Here is a 5,897-nt window from a genome sequence, read left to right as displayed (position 1 = left end):
AGTATAAATGACCGTTTTGCCCCTCTAATTATTCTCACTAACTTAAATTTCATCTTCTTTAATGGTCCTGTGAACAAATCACAGATGTCGAAATTTAGCCGTCGCTAAACACTGAGCTCAAATTTTAACTGTTCAACAGAAAATACTTAAGTAGTCACTCTACCCATTTTCCAGGGTGACGGTTCCCGACATGAATTCACGTTCTCTACTCCGCTCATTCTCAAGTTCCTAATTCATCGAAATATTTGACCAATCAAATTGATCTCATCCATTGATGAATCAAAGAACAATTAAAGTCGCGAAAAGATATACATAATCCTATCAAAGGATTCAGATGAAATACACAGCGGTTAAGTGGAATTTAATTCTCCACATGGCCATGCTATAGAATTAAATTTGACACATGGTCCGTTCAATACACTCCAAGTGTATTAGTGTCGTATTTAACTATTTCTGTGATAAGGACAAATCACAAACCTGAATAGTGAATTAGTCAACACTACAACCTTCCAATATAAGGTGCCAACCCTTATACATTGGTTGTGAACAAATTATTTATGGTCAAAATATAAGTTGTATCTCACTGTAATTCTCAACGCAAGTACTCAACTCATATTATCACTAGTGATCACATGCACTTTAATTTCGCATGCTCAATGAAAAATTGCAATAAATAAATTAAACATAATTTTATTCAATATTAAAAAATTATTATTATTGTTATTTTTATATTAGCAAAACTATACTATATGGGCACACAACCCTACAACATTATGCCACTTTCCTCTTATCAGAACGCTAAAAACCAATTGGAGTTTCGTTTTGTTTTATCGGAACAGAAGAATCAGAAATTGTCCGTAAAAGTGCACTCGATGTATTATAACCCAGAAAAATGTCCTCGTGTCCGAATCTTTTTCCATTCGTCTCTTATGAATTGTCAGTATAGAAGCTTAGCCATTCTTTTCCTTTTCCTTTCGTTTTCTTTCTTTATTTTTTAAGGGAAAAATTGGTTGTACAGCCCTTAGGACTGTAAAATCTTACAAGCCCCTCACATGTGTGTGTTGTTGTACAAGAGTGTACAGCAAGTACAACCCTTTTTTTAATACTTGGGACGACCCAGGAATCCAAAGTCAAAAGCTGAATCTAATGATATGTTGATGAACTGTGGTCTGGTCGAGAATAGCTTAGGTCCACCCCTATGGACTGTGTGCAGCCACGGTCTTGGCCTGGCATGCCAAATATACTAGTCGTGCCTGACCCAGTAGATCATGGTCCAAGCGAGTCGAGACATCCCTTTTTTTTCTTGCCCGCGCGTGCGTTGACACTAGCAAAAATGATTTGAATGTCCTTTATACGCACAAATCCCTAAATTTAGATACGTAATAGTAGTGGCGAATCCACTATTGAGTTTGGACACAGGCTACAATACAAATATACATGAATTTATCTTTATTAAAAAAAAAAGTAGACATTTTCAGGGGCGGACATGGACTATATAGCACGGTGGAGCCCTTACTTAGATCCGCTCCTGCATAATAGAATTAACCTATTTGGTCAGGGTTAAATCCGTTGGCGTCCTTTTTTGGCCTGGACTTAACCCTGACCAAACATCACGTTTGTATGTAATAACATATAACGTGTACTTATCTTGGTTATTACTTTTTATTAAGAGGCAGGTGTTCCCTATTTTACATCCAATTTCTATATTTTGAAAAATTTGTTGCTTTTTTGGTTGATTTTGTCCAATTTATAAAGGGACCTCTGAGAAAATTTTAATTTAATTCATAATAGTAAAAAAAAAAAAGAACGTCAAAGTCAGCCTTGGTGGTGGGTTCGACGATGGATCATGTCAATTGGAGTGTTGGAGTGGATTCAAAGTTATAGTAGTAAGCAGGACCAATAATTATACAGATACTGGTAGAAAGTGTTGCAATGAAATTTCTGCACCAAAGAACAATGCAGAAACAAATAGGAAGTAAAGAAGAAATGAAGGCAAAGTATAGCAATATGATCTTATTTGGTAGCTTCCAGAAATTCTACGAACGAAATCATATCCATGGCAATCGGCCTCTAAGAAAATTCCAAGGGCCGGTTCCGGTTCCCATCCTGCAAATAGAAAACCAAATTTTTTTTCTTCTAATTCAGTACAAGTTTCTGAGTAGAGCATAGTCGTCAAATAAATGATTGTTTATTTGCATGCCACGTTAGAGAAATTACCTCCAAACACCAGCTAGTGCTCTCAATCCCATATAAATTGTTAAAGCAAGCCATATTCCAATGAAACCATTAGTTTTGGAGAGGAAAAACAGGAACCCAATGCTTGCCGCAGACACTAGAACCTGAAACGGAAGTTGATAGTTGATCAGAAACTTGCTTATAATATACTAAAAAAATTACAAAAAATTTCTCAAAAATTTGGTTCAGCTACATGAATCCTTTTCCACCACCGTGTTCAGTGCATTGTCAAATCTTAGATGAAGATCTATGAATTCTTAACAACTATCACATAATTTCTACTGAGAAGTGAGAAGGCTTCACTCTATGCAGACAAGGGGTGATAAATTTACCATGGAGTATGCAGAAAATGCAAAATCAGATGCTCCAAAGTTAACTCCATCAAAAACAAATGCTAATGAGTTTATTGGCTGTGTAGCTGCAACAAACTGATGATAAAACAGAGGTTAAAATACATAATAANAACTGATTTATAGCCTACCCCAAATTTGTTTAATTGCTGTCAGATTTTGCTTCTATAAATGGTTCAATTTGAAGGCAAAAGATTTAACAATCTGTTAAAAAGTTGTTACCTGTCCTGCAACAGCCAAACCATCAGCAAGAAGTGACGATGTCATCCAGACCTGTAAGCATATCTGAAAGGCAGCCATAGGTGTTGATCCTAGCCTTGCAGCCATTGATGCAGCCAAAGTCACACAGATAGTCGCAGCTATAACTCTTGCTAGTAACAGAAAACCTGAGTCCAATCACATAACAAAATGCCAATGAATATATTCGACTGAAGCAATAAAAAACATTATTTAGGGACCAACCATTCTTGAGGAATCTACTGAACTGCAAATCCCTAAGACTTGGAGGTAATAGATTAACTTGTTTCATCAATTTGCATAAGAGAATCACAGAGATCAAGTACCTACAAAACCGGTTTCCACATAAGGAAAATTTTATATTAAAGGTGCAGTGAACAAAAAACAACATGTTATCGGAGGGATCTGTGAAATGCAAAATATACTACACATATGGCAATGGCATAAGAGAATCACAGAGATCAAGTACCCACAAAACCAGTTTCTACATGTTTTCTTCCTTTAGTCCTATTGTACTAAACATATCAAGAGTCTAATGGATAGTGTATGGATACAAAACTTACTGAGACAGGACATGTGCGATGGCTGCACCACTCACACCCATATGGCACGCAAATATAAGAATTGGATCCAAAATTATGTTCGCCAAATCTCCTGCAACTGTTATCGGACAGAAAAACTACAATAAGATCAGGTATCTGAATTTCTGAGGATAAATTTAATATTTCGTTCTATATTTATGTATAGAAAAAGAACTTAAAGTTGCTTTACAACGTATCTGTAAGAGGGAAATCAGCCTAAAGGGATCTTCCATTTTTCATTTGTGGGCAAGATTTTAGCCTTACTAATTGGAAGATAGTAGTATTAAGGTTTCTTCTGGAATTTATTGTAAGAAATGGAAAAATTTCTTATTCTGAATGAAAAGAATAAAAAATGAATGAATAAACAAATGAAAAAGTATAGAGTAATTGACTTACCAGTGGCAAAAAGTGGAGTTTTAGTGTCCTTGAAACCTCGAAAGACTCCTTGCATGGCCAAAGAAAGAAGAACAGCTGGAGCCCCAAGTGATCTTAGCGTCAAATACTTTAGTGCAGGGGCTAGCATAGGAGATCCCTATATCACCATTCAAGATGCGTGTCAATTGAAGAAAGTATGAATACTCTGTGCAGGCAGATAGTTATTGTTCACTTAACAATGCATGATGAAACTATACAATATAAACGAAGATGAACAAATGGGAAAGTTTTTGTTGATACTTACAGATTTTACACCCATGAAACGAAGATGTATGTTGATACTTACAGATTTTACACCCATGAAACCTAAAAAAGGTTTTGCTAAAAGTATGAGGAATATGGTCTGAAGGAGTCCAAGCACAGCACCAAGAAGTAGCGCTGTCGATGCAGAAGGGATATGTCTGCGCTTGCTAATAAGTTTGTCTTTCTTCAGACTGCTGATGATGACATCTGGAGACTTACATTTAGTACTGAAACCTGTCGAAGAAAGAACAGAAGGTTGTTAAAAAATAACATCGATCATCTTACAGAACTCAAACCTATAGAGAACATTAATAAATTATACTTCTGAAATCAAAATATATATTGTTAACACCTTGAAATTAAGTTTCTACAGCGGTTTCAAATCTTTTCTTATTCTGGGTGGATCTAGAGGTAACTGGTGCCTTGCTGAGTCTCAGTTCGGAATAAAGGAGGGATATGTGAAAGATGTACTTTGGTTTAGTTTGCTCAAAATGCCAAACACAAATCTAAATCTATTACTTGGAAGTGCTGGCAGTATCAATAACACTGACATTTAGTTTCTACGTAAGCACTCATGGAACTTACCAACTTCTGAAGCTGACTCTTTTGTTTCGTCTTTTTCTGCAGAACCCTTCTCTAAGTTTTCGAGAATGGCATCTTCGTGAACCAGCTCGTCCGTTTCTTTGTTCTTGGAAGTACCTTTCCCTGAGTTCTCACTTTGTTGTTGTTGATCACTAATTCTTTTAACCGTGTCTTCCTCAGCAACGAAAGAAGTTGTGATACTAACAAGTGGGAATATGGTAACCTTAGAGGCTTGATTAAAAATAGCAATGGAAACTCCTACAGCAGCTATTTCCACCGGACCTGTGCATTAACAGAAACTAAGTCAAAGAAACAAATTTGTTACAAACATTTTTTTAAGAAATTTGTAAACTGAAACGAGATGTCATCTACAGGTTATAGAGAAGTTCAACATTAATGGATGAGCACTAAAGCAGAACATTACGAGTTCTGACAATTGAAAGAATTAGACGGTCGAAAACATATGTGGCTCGTTTAGTAAGGTGAATTGTACAACATTATGGAAAGTATTAAGCAAGAAAAAGAAGCTAAAAGTTTAACCACTATGTTGTCCAGTCCTCATTAGTAATATGTATCGAAATGTCCATATAGGTGATGATTTTCTTTTTCAAATTTTTTCATAGGCAATAAAAGCATACACCATAGACAAAATGATTTACTTCAAGGATCCAGGGAATTCAAAATTAGTCAAGAAGGCATACCTAAATGGCCAATGAATGCTGTATCAATTAAAGAAGCAATAGGATCGGCAGCTAATGCCAGAGCTGCGGGGAATGCAATCCGTAGGATTTCCAATCCAAGATCATCCCTTTTGAAAACATTTCTGCACACCCAACAGAAGACAAAAAATTCAAAAAATTTTAAAAAAAAACAAGCAATTATATCTTCTGATGAAGTGTAAAATATATGATCAATCCTAATCTCTATTCATTTTTCTTTTTCTTCTCTACTTTTATACCTAATATAAACTACGGTACAATGAACTAAGCCGATCTTCTCCAATAAATAAGCAGATTGGCTAGCCTGAGTAATACATATTCAAAGGGATAGCAGTGTTCATTCACCTAGCATCTTTGAAGAAAACAAAGAGTGGCATTGTCCACTTTCTCTCAGAAGGCGGCATATCAGCAACCTCAGCCATGTTTACAAGCGGCCGGACAGATTGAAAGCACGAATGACCAACAGAAGGCTAGAGCCGAAGCGTAACTGTTCCAAACCAACACAATACAAAATT

General features: G+C 36.0%; 1 pseudogene; it reads right to left on the bottom strand.

Moving 5' to 3' along the window:
- Positions 1-1,809: 1,809 nt before the first annotated feature.
- The window catches only part of LOC111411680, a 17,589-nt pseudogene continuing 13,501 nt past the window's right edge, over positions 1,810-5,897 (bottom strand).

This window comes from Olea europaea, chromosome 16, assembly GCF_002742605.1.
Source record: "Olea europaea var. sylvestris chromosome 16, O_europaea_v1, whole genome shotgun sequence".
NCBI lineage: Eukaryota > Viridiplantae > Streptophyta > Magnoliopsida > Lamiales > Oleaceae > Olea > Olea europaea.
The sequence above is the reverse complement of the archived record's forward strand: the minus strand, read 5'-3'. Positions and strand labels throughout refer to the sequence as shown.